This window comes from Pelophylax lessonae, assembly GCF_965119305.1.
Source record: "Pelophylax lessonae genome assembly, chromosome: 8".
In the NCBI taxonomy this organism is placed as follows: domain Eukaryota; kingdom Metazoa; phylum Chordata; class Amphibia; order Anura; family Ranidae; genus Pelophylax; species Pelophylax lessonae.
The window spans coordinates 147,070,142-147,083,534 of record NC_138775.1 but is presented as its reverse complement, the minus strand read 5'-3'; positions in this window follow the sequence as shown (position 1 = coordinate 147,083,534).

Sequence of the window (13,393 nt, the reverse complement as noted above, 5' to 3'; positions counted from 1 at the left end):
TTTTTCTCATGATATAATTTTATTTGTTCCTGCGCTTAGTTAGTCAGACTCAGAAGACTACATCGTTTGCGGAGCTGGGAATCGGACTGGTTGTGCTGGTGTGTCAGGACAGAGAACCTTATAGAATCCCAGCCTGCCATTGAGCGTTTAGCAGGCTATGCGTACGCCCAGGCCTCGCAAACGACCTGTCCCTGTCCTCAGGGACAAATGCCCACGAATGTGGCTACTTCGCTAGGATGGCTCTACTGTGGTACGCCGCATGTAGCTAGCCTCCTGTTGGCTGACGGTACCCCCACCCGGGGTGGGAGGCTTCCCGTCTCACGGCGGCACCCCCTCTATGTGGGGGGTGTCTGTGGGGCCTCTGTGTTGGGGATGACCGTCTGCCTGTGATGTCTGTATTATTCCCCTCATGTCTGTCAGTGTCCTTCCCGGTCTCTCCCTGCCCCGGTTCTGCCGCGCTGTGGGGGGGGGGGGGTCGCGGGGGGTCCCTCTCCCCGATGTGTGCCTTTTTGTGTAATTTTTTGGGGTGCCAGACATGTGCGTGCGGCCCGCTGTGAAAAATCGCGGGGCCGCCATTTTTAGTGTGGGCGCACTATTCAGCTTCATTATGGGATCTGCGCTCCTCCCTGCAGCAATTTTGCGGCCTTCCGGCGCCATCTTGGATGTGGCAAGGTCCTTCCAAAACATGGGCTCGGCGGACATTTTCCCGAAGCCTCCCCATTACATTACATGGGCAGCCATTTTCCCTTAGTCTGTGTCCTCTAGCTGATGACATAATTTCCTTTCCTCAGACTGCAGATCGTTCCAGCAAAGTGTGGAGGTTGTATGTATGCACTTCTGGGAGTCTTTTAGCCTTTCTTGGGTCATTTTTTCATGCTGGCAGTCACTTTCCTGTTTGCTTGTGACAATATTTCATTTCTGCTGTGGTACCTCGCGGTGCGATCCGCATCGGTTCCTACTTAAAGGGCCAGTGCTTTCCAAATTCCCAGGACAGCTAATCCCCCCCCCCCCCCCCCAGCTCTGGTGGAGGATTCAGGTACGCCTGGGTCCTCTGAGCAGAGCTCCCTTAGCGCTGCACTTGCGGCTTTAGCATTAAAGGTGGATCTGCTGATGTCTGAACAGTCTTTTAGCAAAAGGTCCAGGCCTTCACCTTCTTCTGATTCAGATTCTGATATGGTTGTCCCGGACAGTGTACCCCTGAGGGGTCTCAGTCCTCTCAGTCGGAGGGGGAGTGGGAAGTGGAGGAGGGGGAAGCTTCCAGGTTGCCGGTGAACTTCCAGGTTGACTTCCTCTGAGGAAGTCGAGCGTCTGATTGACGGATGACGTAACGCGTATAGGGGGCGGAGTCTTTACCGGCAACCTGGAAGCTTACAGCTAGTTTGCTGCTCTATTATTGCGGTTTCCATGCACTATCAGTAGTGCCTGTACATGTGAGTTTTTTACCATTTTTTGTCCTGAATAAAAACCCCTGTTCATACTGAGAACATTAGATCCTGTGCCTTTTTGTTTTTTATGTGATATCCATGATGAGATCCGTGTCCCTATGTTTGGCTATCTTCGGGCAGTAGTGTGTTCTCTGAGAGGCTATGAGAGCCTGCTAACCCCTGCTGGTGATTATTTGCTTATTTTGACCTTGTGGTGAAACACCAGTCAAAACTTCAGGTGAGAGGCCAATTATCTTAGGTGTTGGTGGTGGAAGACACACAGATTCACTCGTAAAGCACTGGCTGGATTATCGTTATCAAGCTAATTGTGCACCAATTCTAGCACAAGACCACTGGACTATTTGGATATATATATATATATATATATATATATATATATATATATATATATATATATATATATATATATATATATATATATATATATATATATATTTTTTTTTTTTTTTTTTTCTTTCGTTCAACCCAAAAGTAAACTATTTGTAAGAATTGTTACTATTCAACACAAAAGCATATTTTATTCCTCCCTTCAGTTCTTAAGGATTATTCTGTGTTGACTACTTAGTTATACTAGTGCAGTCTTGGAGAATTTTGAGCTCGTCCTTGATGTGAAAGTCACAGCACTCACACTAGAGATGTGAAAAGCATATTGATTACCAGGAAGGGCACTTATAATTAAGAAAAATTATAAAGCTACCTTTTTCCACAAATTGTAAAGAAAAAAAAAAAATTACAAAATATATAGAATAATAAACCATACAAATATTCCAGTGTGCCAAAGTCTCTGGATATACACAAAAAATGAAATGGACCTAAACTGTCATTTCATGTTTGAGTACACCTCCATCCCAATTGAATACATATAAAAAGAAGATTGCTCGCGGGACTTTAAATGAGGTGGACCCAATAGTCATAAAACTCAAGTTGAAATGTATCTGGTTTATTGTAAAGAACCAATATACAAAAGTAAAACAACATGAATGTTTGACATACACAAAACAGAACATGGTCATACAAATATATTAAAATATCTCGTAACAGTAACAATATGCACATCAATACAAATGTCTTGAAACTCACACGTTTCGTGGGTCACATTGCCCACTCGTCAGGAGTGTAAGTGTGCAGGCAAGTCTGAAAATAAATTATTATTGTTGTATTATAAACATGCAGGATTGATGGCTATTGGAGTATGAATGCTCAAAAATATAACCACATAAGCGCAATGACACGGCTATATTTGTGAGTATGCTGTCTCCCCACATGGGTTATATTTTTGAGCATTCATACTCCAATAGCCATCCACCCTGCATGTTTATAATACAACAATAATAATTTATTTTCAGACTTGCCTGCACACTTACACTCCTGACGAGTGGGCAATGTGACCCATGAAATGTGCGTCGAGTTTCAAGACATTTGTATTGATGTGCATATTGTTACGTTTACGAGATTTTAATATATTTGTATGACCATGTTCTGTTTTGTGTATGTCAAACATTCATGTTGTTATACTTTTGTATATTGGTTCTATACAATAAACCAGATACATTTCAACTTGAGTTTTATGACTATTGGGTCCACCTCATTTAAAGTCCCGCGAGCAATCTTCTGCTTTTTCTCTGTGGCTATACAATAACTCCTTGTTATGAACCAGCCTTTGCTGATTACAAGTTACCCCTTCAATATGTTCATTCTTTTCCACAGCTAATATGAGCACATTCCACCACACTGACAAACAGGAAAGGAGAAAGCATCCAACACTGCTGATCAGACCTGTTCACGTAGCTGGTATACAGTAAAGATGGATTTACTTTTTTTCCTGTTAAAAAAAAAAGATTGATTTACTTTGTTCTGTAGCACGTATTTAACACACATGTTGGTGTGAATGGGCCCATAGAGTATCCTTTGTCTTTCCCTTTAGACTGCAGAACATAGATATGAACTATTCACATAGGAACGAATGGGATTTCTACTTGATGTGTGTTTTCTTGTAGCAAAATGAAAGAGTTCTGCTGCATCGAACTGGGCGAGTTATTAACTAGCCCTAAAGGCTTGCGATTATCACAGCAATGTCAAATTTTATTGCCACATATTACAAAAAGTGTTTCTCCAGCTTGGGTATGCAAGTTAAAGAGTCTCTAGGCATGAAAAGAAGTCAAAACATTTGGCCTCTGAGGGGTTTGTGTTAATACTATAGCTTAGATCAGTGGCAGCGGGGCTGCATTTCTGTTTGCAAAAATGCAGCCCCAAGTAGCTGGAAACACCCAGCATGCTTTACGATTGCCTGCATACATTTCTTAATGTACCAAAGGTAGCTAAATATTTTAAATTCTGACCCATCCGTTACATCTGATGCAGTTTTCTAACACCATTTTTTTTTTATGGGTAGGCTGCTATTTGGCTTTATTTCCATCTCCGAGCAATACTTTTTTTTTTTTTCTTTTACAACTCTAACATGTAGAAAACTTATAATAGTTCTGTAGATGAATTTACTAGGGTTCTGGGGAATTCTGCCAGTTCTGAGCTGATTGGCTTGGGATCATCTGATTTCAAAGAAAAGTAAGTTTTTCTTCTAGTTTGCTGCACTCTGTTTTCATGCCGATCCTTATCCATGGCCGTTTGTATTCTGCAGTACAACTTAAATAGAACATCTGGAAACAACTGTCTCTCGTGAAATATCTGCTTAGGAAAGACATTGATGAGGCAGAATGACCACTTCGTCATGTTACTGTGCTCTTTTTTGCAACATCTACTGCAACCCCATTTTTATTAAATCTGTATGACTGTTTCTGTTTTAGTTAATCACTAGGGTTGAGCGAACACCTAGATGTCCGTGTTCGACGGGTTCGGCCGAACTTTAAAAAAAAGTCCGGGTCCGTGTCCCGGACTTTTACCGAACTTTTCCCGGACACCGAACCCCATTGAAGTCAATGGGGACCCGAACTTTAAGGCACTAAAATGGCTCTAAAACACCAAAGGAAAGGGCTAGAGTGCTGCAAATGGCAGCAAAACGTAATTAAGAGCATGGCAAGTGCTCTGCAAACAAATGTGGATAGGGAAATAACTTAAAACAACAAAAAAAAAACAGAAAAATAAAACAATGTTCTTCTTCATCTCTGAAGGACGAGGCCCATATGGAGTAGGAGGGAGGTTGAGGTGGTGGTGGATGTGGCGGTGACATAGGCGTGCGCACAGGGTGTGCTGGGTGTGCCTGGGCACACCCTAATCACCTAGGGCACATAGCATTGCCAGTGAGGAGATGGGAAAGATCTCCCTGGGACCTGCTCTGCTCTATTTCTCCTTGCCTACAGGTACATGGCCCCGATACATTACTCTCCCTGCTGGCAAACACATGCATGTGTATTTCAACTTTGGGGTGCACACCTTAATGCAATAGGCTGCGCACACCTATGGGCGGTGTAGGTGGAAGCGGCGGTGGAGGAGGACCAGGGCTGGATTAACAGCATCATGGGCTTGGTGCTGAGGATTTTGAAGGGCCGTGCCTTGCCATGCACCCAGAGGAGGAAGGGTGCAGCCATGCATGCCTAATTCAACATGGGATGCTGTCTCTGAAGCCCATAAACACATCCATGCATCGCCAACTGTCCCTCCTTGTCCGGCCTTCACGCTGTGTGGGGAGGTTCTGAGGGTGCTGCCTGGGGAAGCGAGCATAGAAGCCAGACTTCTGTGTTTACAAGTGACAGAAGAGCGGTAACAGTGAATATGGCCAACCCGGGGCCTATATAAAAGGTAGGGGCCTGGAGCTGCAGCTCCAATAGCCCCTACATTAATCTGGCCCTGAGGAGGAGGACGAGGTAGCCAACACTGCTTCTTTTCAAAAATTTTAAATGAGGGTACACCCCAAAAGAGTGAGAAAGAGCAAAAATGGAACAATGGGTGGGTAAGGTCGGTATCCATTGCTATTCTGCATAAGGTACGGAAAAGTCCCGTGGGATCCATGCCTGGTTCATTTTAATGAACGTGAGCTTGTCCACATTGTCTCTGGACAGGCGGCTGCGCTTGTCTGTTATAACGCCCCCAGCCGTGCTAAATACCCGTTCAGATAATACACTGGCTGCAGGGCACGCCAGCACCTCCAAGGCGTAAAGGGCAAGCTCAAGCCATGTGCCCAATTTGGAGACCCAGAAGTTGAAGGGGGCAGACCCGTCATTCACTACATGTAGGCGTGTGCACACATACTGCTCCACCATGTTGGTAAAATGCTGCCTCCTGCTAAGACGTTCCATCTGAGCTGCTGGTGCTGCTGTTTGTTGTGGCGTGCTGACAAAGCTTTTCCACATTTCGGCCATGCTAACCCTGCCTTCTGAGGTGCTGGCGGTGCCCTGGTTGCGTTGGCGACCTCCTCCTCCTCCTCCTCTGCCTTGTGCTTCCACTGTGGCCCCGCTGTCAGATGGGAATGCCAGCAGCATGGCGTCTACCAGCGTGCGCTTGTACTCGCGCATCTTGCGATCGCGCTCCAGTGAGTGAATTAAGGACGGTACGTTGTCCTTGTAACGGGGATCCAGCAGCGTGGCCACCCAGTAATCAGCACAAGTTAGAATGTGGGCAACTCGGCGGTCGTTGTGGAGACACTGCAGCATGTAATCGCTCATGTGTGCCAGGCTGCCCAGAGGCAACGAAAGGCTGTCCTCTGTGGGAGGTGTATCGTCCGTGTCCTCTGTATCCCCCCAGCCACGCACCAGTGATGGCCATGAGCTGGCCTGGGTGCCACCCTGCTGTGAACATGGTTCCATCTCCTCCTCCAGCTCCTCCTCCTCCTCATCCTCCTCATCCTCCAGAACTGTGCCCCTGCTGGACAATTGCGTCCCTGGCGTTTGCGTGTGCAGGAACCCACCCTCGGAGCCCCTTGCGAATGACTGCCCTGAAAGCCTTGGAAATGTTACCTCCTCATCCTCCTCCTCCTCCTCATCCTGTGCCACATCCTCTTCCATCATCGCCCGAATTGTTTTTTCAAGGAGGCATAGAAGTGGGATAGTTAAGCTGAGAACGGCGTCATTGCCACTGGCCATGTTGGTGGAGTACTCAAAACAGCGCAACAAGGCACACAGGTCTCGCATGGAGGCCCAGTTAAATTAAATAGCGGAATAGAAAATATGATCCAAAAAAAGTGTATGTATATCACACGTACACAACCACACTGGGCCCCAATTACTATTGTTTGTACCCCTAAAAGGCTAGATGAGGAGTAGGGGGAGTATGGAACAGGCAGCACCCTCAAACCTTCAGAAGTATGAGATGAACCCCAACAACTTGGAAAGGTGGATCTCTCTCACACGTACCAACACAGACTATCCCCCAATTTAACTGATCCCCAAAGGTTTTTGATTAAATAGCGGAATAGAAAATATGATCCCAAAAAAGTGTATGTATATCACACGTACACAACCACACTAGGCCCCAATTACTATTGTTTGTACCCCTAAAAGGCTAGGAGTAGGGGGAGTATGGAACAGGCAGCACCCTCAAACCTTCAGAAGTATGAGATGAACCCCAACAACTTGGAAAGGTGGATCTCTCTCACACGTACCAACACAGACTATCCCCCAATTTAACTGATCCCCAAAGGTTTTTGATTAAATAGCGGAATAGAAAATATGATCCCAAAAAAGTGTATGTATATCACACGTACACAACCACACTAGGCCCCAATTACTATTGTTTGTACCCCTAAAAGGCTAGGAGTAGGGGGAGTATGGAACAGGCAGCACCCTCAAACCTTCAGAAGTATTAGATGAACCCCAACAACTTGGAAAGGTGGATCTCTCTCACACGTACCAACACAGACTATCCCCCAATTTAACTGATCCCCAAAGGTTTTTGATTAAATAGCGGAATAGAAAATATGATCCCAAAAAAGTGTATGTATATCACACGTACACAACCACACTAGGCCCCAATTACTATTGTTTGTACCCCTAAAAGGCTAGGAGTAGGGGGAGTATGGAACAGGCAGCACCCTCAAACCTTCAGAAGTATGAGATGAACCCCAACAACTTGGAAAGGTGGATCTCTCTCACACGTACCAACACAGACTATCCCCCAATTTAACTGATCCCCAAAGGTTTTTGATTAAATAGCGGAATAGAAAATATGATCCCAAAAAAGTGTATGTATATCACACGTACACAACCACACTAGGCCCCAATTACTATTGTTTGTACCCCTAAAAGGCTAGATGAGGAGTAGGGGGAGTATGGAACAGGCAGCACCCTCAAACCTTCAGAAGTATGAGATTGTGTTCACTGTACCCCACAAAGATTGAGTTCACTGCACCCCACAATGATTGTGTTCACTGCACCCCACAAAGATTGTGTTCACTGCACCTCACAAAGATTGTGTTCACTGTACCCCCCAAAGATTGTGTTCACTGCACCCCACAAAGATTCTGTTCACTGTACCCCACAAAGATTGTGTTCACTGCACCCCAAAAAGATTGTGTTCACTGCACCCCAAAAAGGATGTTGTTCACTGCACCCCAAAAAGGATGTTGTTCACTCCACCCCAAAAAGATTGTGTTCACTGCACCCCACAAAGATTGTGTTCACTGCACCCCAAAAAGATTGTGTTCACTGCACCCCAAAAATGATTTTGTTCACTGCACCCCAAAAAGGATTTTGTTCACTGCACCCCAAAAAGGATGTTGTTCACTCCACCCCAAAAAGATTGTGTTCACTGCACCCCAAAAAGATTGTGTTCACTGCACCCCACAAAGGATTTTGTTCACTGCACCCCAAAAAGATTGTGTTCACTGCACCCCAAAAAGGATGTTGTTCACTGCACCCCAAAAAGGATTTTGTTCACTGCACCCCAAAAAGATTGTGTTCACTGCACCCCACAAAGGATTTTGTTCACTGCACCCCACAAAGATTGTGTTCACTGCACACCAAAAAGGATTGTGTTCACTGCACCCCAAAAAGATTGTGTTCACTGCAGCCCAAAAAGATTGTGTTCACTGCAGCCCAAAAAGATTGTGTTCACTGCAGCTCACACACAGAAAAATGGATGTGGATCACTGACACCTGCCTATCTCCAATCCCACACCACACAGCAATATCGATTGTAGTTTGTAGAACACAGTTTCCCTAAAATTCAGCAGACTCTGTCCCTAACAGGATTGAGAAGAGATCGTAGATCAGGATTGAGTGCAGACCCCACCCCCCACACAGCAATATCGATTGTAGTTTGTAGAAGACACTGACCCTATAATTCAGCAGACTCTATCCCTAAAATGCCTACAACTCGCCCTGCCTAAACACTCCGACCTGTCCCTCAATTCTATCCGGACACAAATGGTTTTTTCCTGCCTATCTTTCCCTAATCAGCAGCCAGCACGTTGATGTGTGCTCTGTCCCTGAATCTAAGCAGCATAATGACGCCGCTGCGGCTGCCTCGAACTTATAAAGACTTGGTCACATGCTTCAGACGGCCAATCACAGCTACTGAGACATTTGCAGGCATGGCTGGGATGGCTTAAGGCACACCAGTTAAACGATTGTTGATTGGCTGTTGAAAGCCCGCCATGAAAAGAGCGCCAAAGCATGCAAAACCCGGAAATAAAACGACCGAACACGGATTTTTACCCGAACATACAGTAAAGTGTCCGTGTCCGTGTTCGGGTACAAAAAATCCAATTATTCGGTACGAACACGAATAATACAGTCCGTGTTCGCTCAACACTATTAATCACTTTGATTCAGCGTGTAGGACCCTTTCACAGAGTGTGGACTCTGCCAGCTCAGCAGGGAATCTGTCTGCCGAGCCTATGGATGGCTGGTCCGTGTCCACTCCGCTTATGCAGAGCAGACACAGCCCACTCTCCTCTATGGGCAGTCAGATGTAAAAATTCTAAAGAATTGGAGACCCATAGGTATGATGGGTCTTTAAAGGCACAGATCAAGATTATAGTTAAAATATATAAAGTTTATTAGAAAATTCATTTTTTTAAAAAACATCAAACATTCACACTGGAAAGAATAATCATAGGTGGTTTTAAACTATTTATGTAGCATGTAGTTTACATGAGGAGAAATATTTGTAGGCGAAAACAAAACAGTGAGCAGACCTAATGGGTAAGGGAAGTTGAAGTCATATCTCTGCTATAATATTAATCTGTCTTTTATATATCCATCAATACATGTGCCACCCTACTAAAGGACCGAGCACTATGATTTTTACTGAGCACTGGGAGCATAGGTATTGCTGTATTTCCAGTGCTCTGGCATTGTACCATCTACAGCTGCTGAGTCGTATGCAACCACTCTTCCTTCTGTTTCCCTCCAGCTGCCAAATTACAGAGCGCTTGGTATTATGTGAACCCATCTCTCCTGTCTGAGCGCTGGGAGTATAGGGACTATAGCTGCACTCCCAGCGCTCAGTATAACAATTGTAAATGATGGTGATAAATCCACGTGTCATGCACCTCATAAAACTTCACCCATAGTAAGCCAGCACATTTAAAAAAAGTGGCTGAATTCCTGAAGTTGAGCTCTAAAGAAAGTCAAGCCAAAAAACAAGAGTAAGACTAAGGGGTGGCTTTACTAAAATCAAAGACTGTGTATTTTAGCACTTTTCCCCCCAGAGTTTAGTGAATGTGGTAAAGCTCTGCTGAATTCCATTCTCCAATTATGTGCAACCAAAAGTGCTTTTTTCTTTTTTGTCCCCCCCCCTTTTTTTTTTACAAAGTGAAGCTTTACTACATTTACTAAGCTCTGGGTAAAAATGAATGCAACTGCACTTCCAAAGTGTACATACTTTTTGCCTTTAGTAAATCCACCCCTAAGATGGTAAAAATTGGTAAATACTACTCTTTTACACATGGATGGCAAAGGGATGTGTGTTAAGCCCTTTCCTGGTAATCTTCTATAGTCGTGACTGTGTCTCTTGAGGTGGACTCCGTGCTAAAGTTTGCTGATGACATTACGGTTTTGGGGAGAATGAGACAAGGCCACAAGGTGGCATATCAGCAGGAAATAGAGAATCTAGTAGGCTGGTATAAGTAGAAAAATCTAGAGTTAAGCATGAAGAAGACTAAGGAATTAATAATAGATTTTAGGAGAAGTAGGGGAACTAGTTATAAGCCAGTTGTGATTGGTGGGGTGGTACAGAATGTAGATGGGTTCTGTTTCTTGGGGACTACAATTGTATTTCCTGTGGAGGGTGGGGTTTTTTTTTTATTTTTTTTTTATTAAGAACAGGGCCTCTTCATTTTCTAGAAGGCTGTCATTGAGCATATATTGCCATATCCATGTTCCTGATTTCTGGCCATACCTGTTCCAGCGTCACCAGAGCAGAGTAAGCCAGCAACTGTGTTCCTGATTTCTACCACACCAGGGCCAATATTGTCAGATGAGTGCAGCCAGCAACCGTGCCCCTAATTGCTGCCATACCAGTACATGATCGCTAGCCACACCAATGCCACCAAACCAGTGCAGCCAGAAACAGTGTTCACATTACCACCACACCAGTGCAGTCAGTTTCTATATTTTGCAAAAGAATTGTGGTTAAAAAAAAAAAAAAAGACACTATGCTTTTTACTAAATACCTTGGAGTGTCTACTTTACAAAAAAAAAAATATTTCTCTTTCGTTCATTTATGGACACAGCTCAAGAATCTTCTTGACCATTGGTTTATGCTGCCACCCTACAGGAGTAGGACACTAGGCAGGAAAAAGCTTTACCATGTCTATGGAGCAGCCCCAGGGGGTACACTCCCACTTCCTGCTATAGGCATTCAGTTTTTTTCTGCCTATTTAGGACCTAGTTCCTTGCTGGGATTTTTGGTCCTAGCATTTTTTCTTTAAACTAATTTTCTCTTACGTCCTCTGACAGATGCAGCTCTTCAATGTTTCTTCACCAATGGGTTATGCGCCCTCTACAGGCGTATCTTGCTGCCTAGTTTAGGAGTAGGAACTAGGTTTCCTGCTGGGACTCCGGTCTCAGTTTTTTTTCTTTTGAGAAATGTTTATTTTTCCTTACTCACTATTGCTAGCTAGTGTCAGGGGGATCCTCCTGGTGAACTACAAGCGACAGCCGGGCTGAGGTTTTGCACTGGATAATCTAGATCCTTATGGTCTCCCAGCCTGGCCAACGAGCGTGAGCAGGTTGTGGTCTGCCCAGGCCTCGCCACGACAGAGCTCCGACGGATGGGGACAAGCCTGCGAGCGGATGCTTCGCCGGGATGCATCATCCTGGAACGCCCTGAGTTGCAGCGCACCCTTTTCTAGCTGGCAGCACCCCCACTAAGGGTGGGAGGCGAGCTGTCTCGGAGCGGAGCCCCAAGGTCCATGGTATGGTGAGTGATACAACGCCCCCTGTGTCCCTGGGACAGATATCTGGGGGGGGTGATGTGGGCCCACTCCTAGGGATAACAGGGCTGTGTCCTCTGAAAGATCCCACTGGCCTGACAGGACAGGTCCTGCCCTCCCTGCTCCCGCTGGGGGCGCTATAGCGGCGTCTAACACCTGGGGGGGGGCCCTGAAGTGGATTCCCGTGGTGGCCTTATTCCCTGGGCTCCTGAATGTTTCGCGCCGTTTTTGGCCACCATTTTAGGTGTGGGCATCAGGCTGCATCTGTGTAAGGGCAGCAGCCATTTTATTGCCTTCCTGAATGCTTGGCGCCATCTTAAGTGTGGGCAGGCTGTGCTGTATGGGGGGGGGGGGCATTTTCCCTATATACATTGTATGGCACCATTTTTCTGTGGTTAGTGCAGGCTCGGCCTCTAGTGCTTGTTTGGTCACTTCCTCCCTGAAGTTTCCCTTGCTGAAGGCAGATTGCAGAGCGGTTGCTTCTCCAGGTTGCTAGCACAGTAAGGGGTTTTTCTTTCAAAACATTTTATTAAAGTTTTTGCAAAGTAAGGGGTTTTTAGTCCTTTGGGCATTCCTCGGACACACTTAGCTCCTGTCAGGACACCTCCAGCTGAAGCGTGGTATAGCGGTGCGGACCGCAATTGCAATTTAAAGGGCCAGTGTACTAAATTTTTTGCCTTGCTAAAAATGGAGTCCCAAGGTGAAACTTTCCCCTCTGAATTTATTTGTGCATCAGGCCCATCTGGATCACCTTCTCTGGTGTCTGTACGCCAGAGTTTCAATGGCTGCAGACAAAGTGGATCTTGTAAAGAAACAGGTTGCTATCCAAAAATGGTCGATGCCCTCGCAGTCCTCTGATTCAGAGCCTGATGTAGTTGCCATGGACACGGCCCTCCCTGAGGGATCCCTGTCCTCACAGTCTGATGGCAGGGAGGATGAGTCCTCTTCAGCTGCGGCACAGGATCGCGCTTTGGTGGAAGCACTGATTCGATCAGTAAGGGAGACATTGCATATAGATGATGAGCCCACAAAGTCAGGAAAGCGGGTTGTCTTCAGCTCCCGCAAAGCCCAGAAGTCAAGTCAGGTTTTCCCTTGTCCCGAGGATTTTCACAATATTGTGAATGAGCAATGGCGGCGCATTAAGCACATGCTGGTGGTGCCCAAGCACTTTCAGCGCCGTTACCCCTTTGCAGACTTAGTTTCCAATCGCTGAACAGTGTCACCTAAGGTGGATCACACTGTTTCCCAGTTGAATAAATCCACTGTAGTTCCCGTGGAAGACTCCCCGGTGTTTAAGGACCCGGTGGACAGGCGCATGGAATCACTTTCACGCCACCTGCACTTGGTGGCGGGTTTGCTTCTCAAACCTGTGTTCGCATCCGTCCTGGTTTCTCAGATGGTTACAGAATGGATCAAGGTGCTTAGGAGCAACTTGCAAGCTGAGTCAGTTCCTCCAACTCTTATTGAGCTCTCGGATCAAATGGCCCAGGCCATGGTGTACCTGTGCTTTGCAGCACTTTACGAGGCTCCTCTGGTTGCCAGGGTGTCTGCGGTGTGGGTTGCAATACACCGTATGGTGTGGCTGAAGAGCTGGTTGGGGGACCAGGCTTCTAAAAAGACC